A 14,461-nucleotide genomic window follows, 5' to 3' on the forward strand; every position below is an offset into this window, starting at 1 on the left:
GGTTCAAATGCTTAATAAATAGGAAACATCAGTTTTGAATTCATATCTGTATGTTTTCATTCCAACTATTATCATGACACCCTGTCAAATGACAGGCACTCCCAAGAATGTTCAGTGGCAGTTTCTGGGTTAGAGAGTAATCTAGAAATTGCCTCTGAGTGAGCTGGGTAAGAAGAGTCCACATAGGAAAGGATAGTTTATCCCAGAGTGAGGAAGAACTTTGAAAATTTACAAAAGTCATGACAGAAGCACTGGAAACTGCTAGGATAAAGATGGACAGAACACAGGTGGGAAACTCTCCAAGGAAAACTCAACGCTAGCACTGAAATCCTCTGGTGAGGAATGAAGAGATGCCTCATCCAAGAGGGAAGTCAGGCAGCCCTAGTGAAGAGAGCAGCAGGGAGCCTGTAGATGGGCCCACCAGTGTCCTTGTGAGCCTCAAATCCAATTGTTGGTTTTGGTAACAGAGTGATTCTGGAGCCAGGGGTCAGCTGTGGAGAGGAATCCCATTTTGTCACTAAGTCAAGTACTTAGCAGACACTGGTCAGGTGTCATCCTGCGACAGAAGTTGTGTTTAAAACTCATCTACCCTGGAGCATAGAAATGAGAGACAATCACAGATCAGGGAAACAGGATTTAACCTGCTCCAGCTCCAGAGTAAGGGATGACCTTAGGAGATGACCATAGAAAGGAAGGTCAGTCCCTGACAAACCAGCGAGGGTACTCTAACACTGAAGTGCATGGAAAATACCCTTGGCAGTTGTCTGGAAGCAGACCTTAGATTCCTGGATGAATCAACCACTGGATCCTGTCTGTCATCACTGCCAGAGAGCATGAACACACACACCCACAGCTGCATCTCTCCAGCACTGAAATCATGTAAGGGTTTAGAGAAGGTAGGAAGGCAGGGATTCTGCTTGTACTGATGTCAGTGCTGTGGTCACTCCCTCCAGATCCAAAGCACCTGACAGACACCCCCAATTAGAACTAGCCATGCCAGGGGATGCAGGAGGGAGAGTCTCTGGTGGGTGAGATAAACCTGTCTAGTCCAAAAATTGCAAGGATTTAAAAATTTTTTTTATTTCTTGTTTTCTTTAAAAGAAAATTAGTTTTCCCATTTCACTACCTCCCCCTACCTTAATCATTTACTGTTTCCACACTTAAAATGATTCTATAATACACTCTACACTAATTTTTTCATTTTCCATTTTTTGATCATCAGTGACATGTTTGTAGGTATTGGTTGATTAACAGTGAATTTTTAGATCTTGTACACCCTTCGTTTTTTCTCTCTCTGAGCAGAATTGGAGATTAAGCATTTGCCACTCAAAAGCAGGCTGCTCTAAAGAGAGCCACCCATCGGAGCTGGAGACAACGGGGCTCACTGGTTTAGAGCACTTGTTTTCCAGAGAATTTGTGTTCAGTCCCCAGTACTCATGTGGTGGCTCACAACCACGCTCAATAGCACTCCACTTCCAGAGAAGTGCTAGTTTGGTTTCAGACCCTGTGGCCAAGAAACTGAGGTGCATATCTCAAATACCAAAGCAGACTTGACCTCCAAGTAGGTTCTCCCAGCATCCCTCAGTCCCCTATTCCCAACCCTGAACCCTGAACTTTCCTGATTTTTTTTTTTTTTTTTTTTTTTTTTAAGCAGGATCTAGAAAGGCATGGCCCCAGAGCCTCTGTCCTTTATAATCCAGACATTTTGGTCTCCTCCCACCCCGGCCTCTTCATTTTTCTCTCTTCTCTCTCTGAGCACATGCCCTTTCTCTCTTTCTCCCCCCAACCCTGGGACCCCCATGGTGACTTCCCTGGCATCAATCCTTGGAGACAGTGAACTCTCTGGAGAGCAGCTTCTCAATACACCTGCATTTAATATAATATAGTCTGGCTTGAACTGGCTTGTTCCACCAGCAGAGCAATAACTAATCAGTGTTCTCCTCTGACTCCACAGGCACCAGGCAAGAGCATACATATACATAAAGGCAAAACACTCATATACATAAAATAAAAACAAATAAATCTAAAAAAAAAAAAAAAAAAAAAAACTCTTTTGACCCACAAATAAAGCCCAAGGTGACTTCTAAGCAAGACATGACTTCTCTAGAAGATGCTACCTCCTCAACTTCTGAATTCAGATTCTAAAATGGGTAGGAAGTCAGTCAGAGATCACAAAAATTAGTAGTAAAACTTTGATCATTGACCTCAAAGATATAAATAATCAGATGAATTAAATACAGGACCCAGAGAATAAATTTGACAACAACAGAGGGAAAAAGGTAATAAAATGAATTGAGGGAGAGGGGACTGGGGGGGGGGGGGAGCTCAGGGTATGGATGAAAAATCATCAAAGACCAGGTAATACATTTTTTTCCTGAAAATATCTCTAAACTCCTTGCAACCAAGTTAATAATATGCTGAAATAGATCAATAAGTTAAAAGCAATCACAACAAGACAAATATTCCCTAAATGTTGGAGGCAGCATGTGGATGTTAGTAATATGTATTTGCAGTCTGAGTGCTATTCTAGGTGAGTTGTATTAGTACATAGTTTCTTCCCTTGTAAAACTCTGTAAGAACTCCTTCATCTATTCCTATGCTGTGTTTTCTGTGCTAGTCAATAAACACGGAGTTTGGCTCTGCCTTTTGTAAGTAGCAGGCAGAAGACACAGGGGTTTGAAGTAGAGAATCCAAACTTATGCTTCTTCTTGGTCAAACCACTCCAAGAGAAAGGGAATGTGCACAAGGAAATAGAGATTTCAAAAAGATAGAAATGTTAGAAAAGAAAAATTCAATGAACCAAATTACAAATGCAGAGAAAGTCTCACTAACCAACTCAACCAAGAAGAAGAGAGAATATTAAAGACAGAAGATAAAGGCAACACCAGCAAACAACAACAAACAAACCTGAGCATGACCACAAAGTCCAAGACGGTGCCATGGGATCTAAAGAAACCTCAGGCTGGACAGATGGCTTGGAGGTTAAGAGCATTGTCTGCTGCTCTTCCAGAGGTTGAGTTAAATTCCCAGCAACCACATAGGATCTGATGCCCTCTTCTGGCATGCAGATGTACATGCAGATATTCCACCTCACACCAGTCAGAATGGCCAAGATCAAAAACTCAGGTGATAGCAGATGCTGGCAAGGATGTGGAGAAAGAGGAACACTCCTCCATTGTTGGTGGGATTGCAAGATGGTACGACCACTCTGAAAATCATTTTGACAGTTCCTCAGAAAATTGGACATAGCATTACCTGAGGACCCAGCTATACCACTCCTGGGCATTTACCCAGAAGATGCTCCAACATATAACAAGGACACATGCTCCACTATGTTCATAACAGCCTTATTTATAATAGCCAGAAGCTGGAAAGAACCCAGATGTCCTTCAACAGAGGAATAGATACAGAAAATGTGGTACATTTACACAATGGAATATTACTCAGCTATTAAAAACAATGAATTTGAGAAATTCTTAGGTAAATGTATGGAACTAGAAAATATCATCCTGAGTGAGGTAACCCAATCACAAAAGAACACACATGGTATGCACTCACTGATGATTGGATATTAGCCCGAAAGCTCGCAATATCCAAGATATAACTCACAGACCACATGAAGCTCATGAACAAGGAAGACTAAAGGGTGGGTGTTTCAGTCCTTCTTAGAAGGGGTAATAAAATACTCATTGGAGCAAATATGGAGACAAAGTGTGGGACAGAAACTGAAGGAGGGGCTGTCCAGAGACTGCTCCACCTGGGTATCCATCCCTTGTGCAGTCACCAAAGGTAGATGCTGATGTTGATGCCAGGAAGTGCATGCTGACAGGAGCCTGATACAGCTGTCTCCTTAGAGGTTTGCCAAAGCCTGAAATATACAGAGGCAGATGCTCACAGCTAACCATTGAGCTGATCATGGGGTTCCCAATGGAGGAGTGAGAGAGAAAACTGAAGGAGCTGAAAGGGTTTGCAGACCCATGGGGAGAGCAACAATACCCACCAACCAGAGCTTCCAGAGTCTAAACCACCAGTCTGGGAGCACATAGGGAGGGACCCATGACTCCAGCTATATATGTAGGGGAGGATGACATTGTCGGGCATAGGTGGGTGAGGAAGTCCTTGGTCCAGTGAAGGCTGGATGCCCCAGTGTGGGGGAAATCGTAGGTGGGGAGGTGGGAGTGGAAGGGTGGGTGGGGGCACATCCTCATAGAAGCAGGAGGAGGGAGATGGGATAGGGGGTTGGGGGGGAATAGAGAAAGGGGATTACATCTGAAATGTAAATAAAATATCCTAAAAAAAATTTTAAAAAGAACTCATACATAAAATCAGTTTAAAATAAACAAAAAAAAACAAAAGAACAAACCTCAGAATCCAATGGGTAGCAGGAGCTAAGATTAAAAGGTAATTTGTTTGACAGGTAATTTATTCAACAAACTTACAGCAGAAATTTCTCAAAACCAGGTAAAGAAATGGACATTTAAAGATAAGAGGCATTTATAACCCCAAGTAGACATGACCAGAGAATAACGTCCTCACAACATACTGTAATCAATACAGCAAAAGCACAAAGAAAAAAGTCAGTATTAAGTCTCTAAGGGGAAAAGCATTAGGTTGCCTATAAAGGCAAACAGAATAACACCAGCTCTCATACTAAAAGGCAGGTACCCATGTAGTGATGGAATCCCCAAAGTATATAACTGCCACCAAAATGTTACACCGAGCAAAGCTATCATCTTCCATCTCTTGAAGTTGGTGAAGACAAGCGCACGCAAAGGCAGTTCATGAGCCCTTAGCTGCTGAAGACACTTAATATTATATACAGATACAGAGAGTACGAAAAGTCTGAATCAAGACAGCACACGAAGGAATGAACTTCATGCAGGGAATAAACAACAATGGAAAGCTACAAGTGAATTAATCTAGAAGCTAGAACACTGAGCAAGCAGAGAAAAAGCACAGGGCTGGAGAGTGGGCTCAGCATTTAGGAACACATGCTGCCCATGGAACCAGAGGACCCTGGTTTGATCCTCAGGACCCACAGGGTAGTTTAGAACATCTCTAACCCCAGTTTTAGCGGAACCAGTGCTATCTTCTGACCTTTGAGGGCTCCAGGAATGCATGTGGTACACATACATACATACAAACAAGCAAAACACTCATATACATAAAATAAATAAACATTTTAAAAAATGAAAATAACATGACTAGCCAGAAAACAAAGAAAATTACCAGAATTAGTAAACAATGCCTTTCATGTAATTGCTTCCTCTTACCAGTAAGGAAAAGCAAACTAGTCAACCAAATTAAAATCAAGACCACTGTTAATTGCCTACAAAAACAAAAACCAACAACACAAAACAAAAACGCCACCACACCTCATCAGCAAGACACCCACATACAGTCAAAGTGTGAAAGCCAGTCTTTCAAGCCCAGTGGAAGCTGAAAGCAAGCTGGTGTAGTAATCCTGAGATTTGATAGAGAAGATTTCAAATTGAAATTAGTCAGGAGAGATGATGAAAGCTACTACCTGTTTATAAAGAAAAGAAAAATAATTGGGAAGAAATAACAACTGTAACTATATATGCACTGCGTGGTGGGGCCACCAATACCATAAAGAGAGACTAATGAGCATTACATGTTTGATTGATTACAATAACAGTGGGTAACATCAATGCCTTAGTCTTATATTTAAATAGGTCATCCAAACCAAGTGGGGGGAGGGGGGAAACCAGCAACAATAAAGGAAGCCTCTGGGTTAAGTCATACCATAGACCAAATTGACTTAATAGATTGATACAGAGTGTGAAATACACATTTCTTTTTCAATAACCTGTGGAACATCCTCTAAAATAGAACATGTTCAGCAGTCAAGTCTTAACAAGTACAACATAATCACAATAATTTTTAGTAACTTAAGAGTGGTGTAGAATGAGAGACAGATAGCAAGAGAAACCACAGAAAGTAGACAAATACTAGGAAAATGAAATATATGCTATCAAATGACCAGCAGATCATCAGCAAAACCAGAAAGGCCTCTTTAAATGCTTCTATAATCAAATAAAGCATAATTTATCAGCACTTTTGAGGTAGAAACAAGACAGTTCTAAGAGGTAAAGTTTATAGCTTTAAATGCTTACATTAGGAAAAATATTCACAGATATTTCAAATAAATAACCAATGATAAACGTCGAGGTTTTAGAAAAACAAGAACAGCCTAAACCCCCCAAAGCAGTAAGAGGCTAGAAATAAAAATGGCAAGGGCAGAAACCAATGAAAAAACAACACGTTGAATCAATTAAATACAAAATTGGATGTTTGAAGATATAAATAGTGTATATGTGTGTGTATATATGTGTATATATGTATATATATGTGTGTATATATGTGTGTATGTATATATGTATGTGTATATATACACACATATATGTATATACGTATATATGTATATATACGTATATATGTATATACACACACACACATATATATGTGTGTGTGTGTATATATATATATATATATATATATATATATATATATATATATAATGCTATAACAAAGTCCAAAGAAATCCAGTGTCTCAATTAGGGAGCTTTTTGAAAATGCAATCCTAAAAACTGGCTAGGAGAAATGAGTAAATCCCTATACAAATAACTCGCTTAAATTAAATCAAGAAGATATCAACAATTTAAACAGATCCATAAGCAACAATAGTCAAACAGTGATGAAAATATCTGCCCACACAGAAAAGTTTCCTACAGGGGCTCACTGCTGGATCCCACCAAGTCTTCAAGTCATCACCATCACTCCTCAGGCTGTTCCCAAGACAGACCAGGCAGAGCACTAGCAACAAACTCATTCTGTGAAGCCAGTATTGCCCTGACACACGAACCAGATAAGGACACAGACGCAAACAGAAGACTGTAGGCCACTTCTCCTGAGCGCAGGTGAATAAAATATTTGCAGGCCTGAAGAGATGGCTCAGTGATTAAGGGCATGCACTGCTTTTCCAGAGGATCTCAGTTCTCCCATCCACACTGAGGTACTTACATGGTGCTTACAACTACTGGAACTCCAGCTCCAAAGGATCTGATGTCTCTCCGCACACCAGCGCTCATGCGTACATACCTGCACAAAGAGACAGACACATAATAAAAATAAAGTAAATATTTTTTTAAAACTAACATATTTGCCCAAACTCTTCATGAAAACATGAAGATCATATCCCGTGACTAAGTTGGTTCCATCTCAGGAATTCCAGGTTGGTTCAACATACACAGACCAATCAAGACAATACAAAACACATAGGGGCTTAAGGCTAAAAAATACACAATTCATAGATGCACAAATACCTTTTGGCCAACTTCAACATCTCTTCATGATAAAAATCCCAGAATATGTAGGAATATAAGAAACATATCTCCACATAAAGACTATACAGGACAAATCTGTTAACTGACTGACATTATACTAAATGGGGAAAAACTGTCAAAAAGTCAAAAACAAAACTCTCCCCCTCCCCCTCCCCCTCCCCCCCTCTGTGGTGTGTGTGTGTGTGTGTGTGTGTGTGTGTGTGTGTGTGTGTGGTAGTAGTATTCAATATGGTGTCCGAGTTGGGGGAACCTTTAGAAAAGAGATTGAAGGAAAGTTGGAGACCTGAACAACGATTCTCCTGTGTTTTAACTGCACTAAGCATTCCTGGAAGTTTGCAAAAATCTTCACCCTCACCACTGTATACAGTGCTTCTAGATTGTACCTTCACACCACAGTGGTCCTCCTTCCCCAAACTGTCACAGTGACCAGTTCCAAGCCTCTCACCCAAGTTTCTTTTGCTCATCAACCAGTAGCCTTCAAGAGCCCAGGCTCCAGATCTGGTGTCAGCACCTGTCCTTCACTTTAGCAAAATATCCGTGGCTTCAGGCAAAATGATCTGATAAAGGCACTCAGTTGATTTACCTGGCAGTCCCTGAGAGTGACAGCTTGCCCAAGTTTTTCAACAGCGGTCAGATTTTTCAAAGAGAAACTTAGTTATCAAAGGAATTTGAGGGACACATTACAGATGAATAGAAACTATAAACACTTAAAAGAAAATATTCCAGGTGATTCAATATTGGTTTTTCAGTATGGATTTCTAGGTGATTGAATATTGATTTTTGATCACCATGCTGGGGAAAGGATAACTCATTTTAATCAGCTGGTAGTGCCAAATGGGATAAAGTCAGTGATCTTAGCTTGTGGCTCATACCTTAGTGCCTGAAATATAGGGAGAGCGGGACTCTGAAAAACTTTAAGCTAAAACCTTCTATTCCTTGAAATTCCACTCAAGTCTTTTGAAGATATTTCTAGTCTGTTTTGAGTTTCAGATATGCTTCCATGAACAAAATAAAGGTTCATGATGTAATACGGATCGGCACCCAGCTGAGCACTGTAGAGACTGATTAGAATCCACTGCATGATGAAGGTTGTTTCAAGTCACACTGCAGTACGCTGGGACTTAAAGTAGTCAGGCTGTAGGAGAGGGGAAAACATTCTGTCTTAGATAAGGCCTCCTTCACTCTGGCTTACCATGAACTATAGAAGTTTGCTCTCCGAGTCTGGGTTTTTAAAACGTGTCTTCCAAAATGGGCAGGAAAATTGTATTTCTGCTGCCTGAGTCCACCAATTCAACAAACAACTTCAAATATTTACCTCTGAGTATAGCTTTATAGGAGAGATGGCAAAATATACCTTTTGAATCCCACTGCAATCATGACATTCAAATGACCTGACCATGCAGCACTAGAATTCGGATCAATTTAAAGACAATCCCCCAGCATCAGCATCGGGAGCAGCTTAAATGAGGATGGAGAATCTGCTAACGCTCACCCCTGCACCCTGCGCTCTTATTTTCACAATAGAATGCAGGCTTATAGACAACTGCTCTTTCTCAAAGGGACCTTGTTTGCAAACATGAACAAGCATTGCTTTGTTCTCTTGAGAGAAAACAATACAGCATCAATCAAAGCAAAGCCACATACCCAAACCGGCTGCTGCAGCTGCTCATTCAGAACCGCATATCATATCGTTCACGGGCAAACCAGGGTGCCTGCTGGGAGCCTGTGTATCCTCTGCCCGGCTCTTCAGAACACCGCTGCAGGTTAACTCTTGAAGGCTGGAAGCTCTAACCCAGAAAGCCAAGGCTCTGTAACTTAACCACTTGCATGCTGACTCATTCAGCAGGCACGGTGCACCCTGCTGAGCCTGCTGATGGGTGAACCCTTGCACCATACTTGGAAGGTAACACCTAGAACAGTGTTTCTCAACCTGCACTTCGAGATGCTTTTGGTAGTGAGACCCTTTCACAGGGGTCATATGTCAGATATTCTGCCCATCAGATATTCATATTACAGTTATGAAATAGCAACAAAAATAATTACATGGTGTGGGGGGGCGGGTGTCACCACAACATGAGGAACTGTGATAAAGGGTCGAGGCATTAGGAAGGGAGAAGCACTGCCCTAGAGGCTGTCTTTTTGCACCATGAACGAACTTCATCATTTGCTCAGCCCCACCTGCTTGTTCTCTTTGATTTGGAAAGCAAGTAGTTCATTCGCAAGGATATCAATTGCACACCGCAGAGACGAAATTAGACAATCATAGCAGAGACTGAAGTAAAGAGAGTTTTGGATGAAGGTCATAAATTCTAGGAAAGAAGATGCCTCCAGTTTTCTGGACAAGATTGCAACTTGATGGAATCAAGTTCACATGTAGTAAACATACCCTAGTAATTTGGAGAAACATATAAAGCCATATTTATATTTCCCATAATGCCCCTCCAGGCAAACCCCCTCCCCCCAAAAAAAAAAAAAAAACAGCTTCTTGCAATATTGCCTTTATCTACATGACAGTTACTAGGGCTCCTAGCAGGGCAGGTAGGGGAGATGTCATTCTTCTGAGCTTTTGGGAGTTGATTTACAAGTGGAAGGCAAAGCCGGGATGTAGGATCAGCTTTTGGTTTTATTGTTTCCTTTGGGGCCTTTTCTTCTTGGGACAGGTAATCCTTAAGTCCCCATAGCCTCATGCCCATGTCCTGGCCTCAGGCCTCTGGAGTGATGGTATTTCAGGAATGTGTCCCATGCTTGGCCCTGGCTCAGGTCTTTGCAGTTTACCTCACCTCTCCCCTCTCCCCCACACCCGTGTCACTATACAGAAGACTAATTAATATACCTAGCATTCCCAAGAAGACTGCATCTTCTGGCTTCTAAGTGGGTTTCTGCATGGGGTGCCGAGACATAAACCAAGGACGGCAAGCCCCTAGCTTTCTTCAGGCTACAGAGTCCGCTGAGGCCTCAGAAGGAAATAAAAACCTAACTACAAAGCTGGGAAGTGTGACACAATGTTTGCTAAAAAGTGAGTTATTAAAGGTAATCATCCCTCCATGGGAAGACACGGAAGACCAACAGGAACTGTGGCTAGGGACTCCCTTTCTCGTCTCCGCCATCTGGAATGGCAAGGGCTGTCTTCTGAGGTTTATTATCTGCTAACTGGGCTCCTAGGCTCCAAAGGCCTCCTTTGCCTAAACTACATCTACCCTGGGAGTCTCAGAGCTCCAGCAAAAGACTGCAATCCACCTGTGAAGAGGAGAGCATAACCCGCCTGGGTAGCAGGGGGACACTCACTGAAGCAGGTACCACACAGAAGCTTGCCTCACGCCAGCAAATGTGCTGCCCACTTTAAATGTATTCCGTAAGAAGGGTCACCAGACTGCCAGAAGAATCTGGGTCTCCTCCTCCTTCCCAGCCACCCTACAGTCAGGGCTGCCCTGTACCTGAAATCTGAGATAAGGGATATCAAAATCGACAGAATCAATCACACAGAGGACACTGAGGGGGCCCCTTATCAATAAAGTGACCAGAGGAGTCTGGGAGGAACTGAACAGGAGTATCAGGATGTCTAATTTCAGTTCTATTGAGAAAGATCATAAGTTCTTCCTCAGGTGTTCGGTAAAGTTCACCACAGACCCATTTGGACATTTTAATTTTGCTTTGTCACCTGTAATTACTGTGACACGCGCATGGCTGGCCTCATTTCCTAATTCTTGACCTGGAGCTAGATGACAGGTATGCTCAACGTGTGAGAGATAGTGAGCATCACCTTTGAGTATGTGGTACCTCAGCAAAGCGTATCTTTTTATTTTATTCTGTCAAGTAAAAAAATAGAATGTCTCTCTGACTGGAGCTAAAGTAACAATAACAATACATTAACAGTAACAATGGTGGATATTATTAGCTCAGCGCAGAACATCCAAGGAGGGTGTCCCAACTGTTTGTTATCTTACGATCCAAGGACTTATTAAAGAATCCACATCTGGCCATGCTAGAGGAGCAGGGTGCCTGTGTCCACAAACATATTTAAGACCAAGAAAACCTTCCAAGAAGTTGCTCTAGGAAATTTCCAGTAAAATTAAATATAAATCTACCCCTACAGCCCATCAATTCACACCTCCATATTTATCCATGGGAAAACATACATACATGCATCACAGCCTGAGGACTGTATGTTTATGTAAGAATATTCTTGGTTGCTTAATTCATACCAGTGCTCACAAAGAGTTAAGCTGTGGCATACTTGTTCAATTTGTTACTACTTCCTAATAGAGTGAATTACACACACACACACACACACACACACACACGCACACTTTCATGTGACTGTGATTCAAGAGGTGGCAGAAAGAACTTGAGAGAAGAATATTTATCCCATGGTCCCTTGGCCCTATGCATTTGTACAGGATGTCATGGCCTGGGGACCATGGTTAGGGAAGCATTACGCACTTCCAGGGTAGCCAGGAAGCAGGGAGAGAGGGAATGTGAACATTGAGATACCTTCCTCTCTTTTCATTCTGTCAGGGTTCCCATCTCATGGAATGGCACTGCTCACAGTCAGCCTGGGTCTTCTCTGGCAAAGCCCTCATAGATACACCCACAGCTATGTTTGCCACTTCTCTGAAGCAGAGGGAGGGAGAAAAGGAAAGAGGGAAGGAGAAAGGGAGAGAGGGAGGGAGGGAGAGAGGGAGGGAGGGAGAGAGGGAGGGAGGGAGGGAGGGAGGGAGGGAGGGAGGGAGGGAGGGAGGGAGGGAGGGAGAGAAATCTGCCTGCCATGTAGAGTCAAGGGAGATCAGGGCCTGTTCTAGGCCTGCTGAGGCAGGTAATGATTACAAGGAGGTGCACTTGAAACTCAAGGAGAGGGAGGGACTGAAGATCCCATTGACCTTGGTGGAAGGAACAGAAAGGTCTGGGGGATGGGAACAAATGTCTTGTGTACATTTTAGCAAAACTGCTTCTGCTAGCTTGTGGCTTTGCTTCCCATGGTCCTGTAGCATAAGAAGGCTTTGAGAAACACTTTTGAGAAATTTGCTACTGACCAGTATTTACCAGTGGCCCTCCCATACCTTTCTCTTGCTTCTTCTTGCTTCTTTCTATCTTTCCTTCCCCCTCCCCCTCCCTCAGAGGACTTTGTGCGTGGTGTCTCGGAACAGGGCAGCTCTGAGAGTGTAGGGGATTAAGTGGGAAAAACTGAACACTCGGAAAAACGTAAAGGTGTGGTGAGAATTTCCTCGGAGTAACAGACATAGGAAAAGACAGATAATCAGAAAAAGCATGGGAGATCTTACAAAGTAAAAGTCAAGAAAACAAATGGGAAACGGAAACGGCCGTATGCTTTCTGTAGAAATGCTTTCTATATAATATGCTTGGTTAAAGTAGAGCAACAGCAATTACATAAATTGTTTGAGACCTTCTAGAGAAGGTTTGTCCTTGGTTTCCTGAGGAAGGTACAATAAAGTTAGCAGCCTGTAAGAAGGTTGAGGAAAGATTTCAAATTATTATCATGTGCATGGACCAGGTAAAAGTGCCTGTAGGTACCTTCAGCCTTTGAACCTTCATTAGAGCTAGGAGAAGTGGATTTTGGAGAGGCAGACCCGGTCTGAAAGAGTTGGAAACAGAAAGTAAGCTGTTCCGGAGCTGCTCTGGAGGCACGCAGCGGGCGAGCTGGTCTCGGTCTCCCGCAGGCCCCGCTCCGCACTCGCCCTCCGCCCGGGGCGTCCACAGACCCCTGGGGCAGGGGTGGAGATGGCACCAGCGGCGGGACGCGGGAAGAGAAAAGGCTCAGGCGACTGAACCAGTGGAGAGAAGCGGTGGAGGAGAGGGTGCTGGACCCCGCGGCCCCAGCGGCCTCTGGAGCGCTCTCGCCCCTCCCTCCTCCCGCAGCTCCCTCCCTCCTCCTGGGGCAGCAGGCCCCCTCCAGGCTGACTGCTCCCCAGACAGGCAGTTAGGATTCCTGACTTTCACGCAAACGGCCTCAAATTTACATTGGCTAAAGTAACATAACATACGAGTCACGGATTACGCACATTGAAACATGTCTATAAAAATGTATGCTTTATTCAAGTGTCTTCAGAAGATAACCCATCCTTAATAACTACATACATATCCACACATGCATGTGTACATATAATTATCCACATTAAAAATAAATTATACGTTAAATATAAATTATACAGAATAAATACAGATTATATACAGTAAATATAAATTATATACACTGAATATGATTTATATATGTTAGTGTATGCATTATATACAATGAATAAATATTAATACATTAAATATTAACGATATACTTTAAATGAAAATTATGTGTGTTGAATGAAATTAGATATGTTAAAAATATGATTATATATTAATTAAATCTATAAAATGTGAGTTATAATCCACATAAAATACATAATTTCATATGTCCTCAAGGACAGAGAATTATGGAACAAGCCCATGGAGCTCTAAAAAAGCAGTTGTATAAAATGAAAAGAAGGGAGTTGTATACTCCTTCAATTTTATTTTGAATTTTTAATCTTAGATGCCAAGGAGTTCCCTGCTGCTGAGTGTCTATGGCATTATACAACTTTCTACAACACGCTTATACCCAGGTGAAATGGAAGGACTCACTTACTGGCATATGGCATGGTCCTGATCTGGTATTAATAGAGGAAGATGGCAGGCTTGTGTTTTTCCACAGGATACTGAAAGAGCCCAGCCAGCTCGGTCAATAGGCCAGGAAACTCTTAATCCCAGGGTGGTGGGTTCAAGCCCCATGTTGGGTATAGCAGAATTTGGCTTTATGATCCTTTTTAAAAGCATGTCTATTACCTGTTCTTCTGAGAGGGATCATCAGAGCTTTTTATAGATGTCAGATCAGAGTTACATAAATTCAAGCTCCAATGTCTTCCCTAACAGAAGTTGCAAAATGCAAGTTATAAATGTTTGAGGGTCCAGGAAGATGTTTGAAGATATGTAAATGCTAGTTATAGAGATGTAAAAAAATTGAAGAAAAGGGGGAAGAAGTGGGCAGTGTTTTTATACTCTCCCCACAAGCTGTTGCTATTTCAAAGTTCAGAATTTTAACATTGATCAATCGAGTTCTGATAAGTTAA

At 42.2% G+C, this 14,461-nt stretch overlaps 1 protein-coding gene across 4 annotated transcripts in view; it reads right to left on the minus strand.

Annotated features, from left to right (window-relative positions):
* The window catches only part of Asah2 (N-acylsphingosine amidohydrolase 2), a 101,580-nt gene extending 88,547 nt beyond the window's left edge, over nucleotides 1–13,033 (minus strand). For 2 of the 4 annotated variants that reach the window (XM_076919065.1, XM_076919075.1), the window contains exons 1-2: nucleotides 12,897–13,033; nucleotides 7,045–7,122 (exon numbers count right to left, since the gene is read on the minus strand). The gene's annotated coding sequence lies outside the window, so the exon portion shown is untranslated. Of the gene's footprint in view, nucleotides 1–2,907; nucleotides 3,006–7,044; nucleotides 7,123–9,011; nucleotides 9,114–12,896 lie in introns of those variants that run through there. The other 2 variants (XM_076919070.1, XM_076919079.1) reach the window with 2 other exon arrangements.
* Nucleotides 13,034–14,461: the final 1,428 nt, after the last annotated feature.

The sequence above is a fragment of the Arvicanthis niloticus genome, chromosome 1, assembly GCF_011762505.2.
Source record: "Arvicanthis niloticus isolate mArvNil1 chromosome 1, mArvNil1.pat.X, whole genome shotgun sequence".
NCBI lineage: Eukaryota > Metazoa > Chordata > Mammalia > Rodentia > Muridae > Arvicanthis > Arvicanthis niloticus.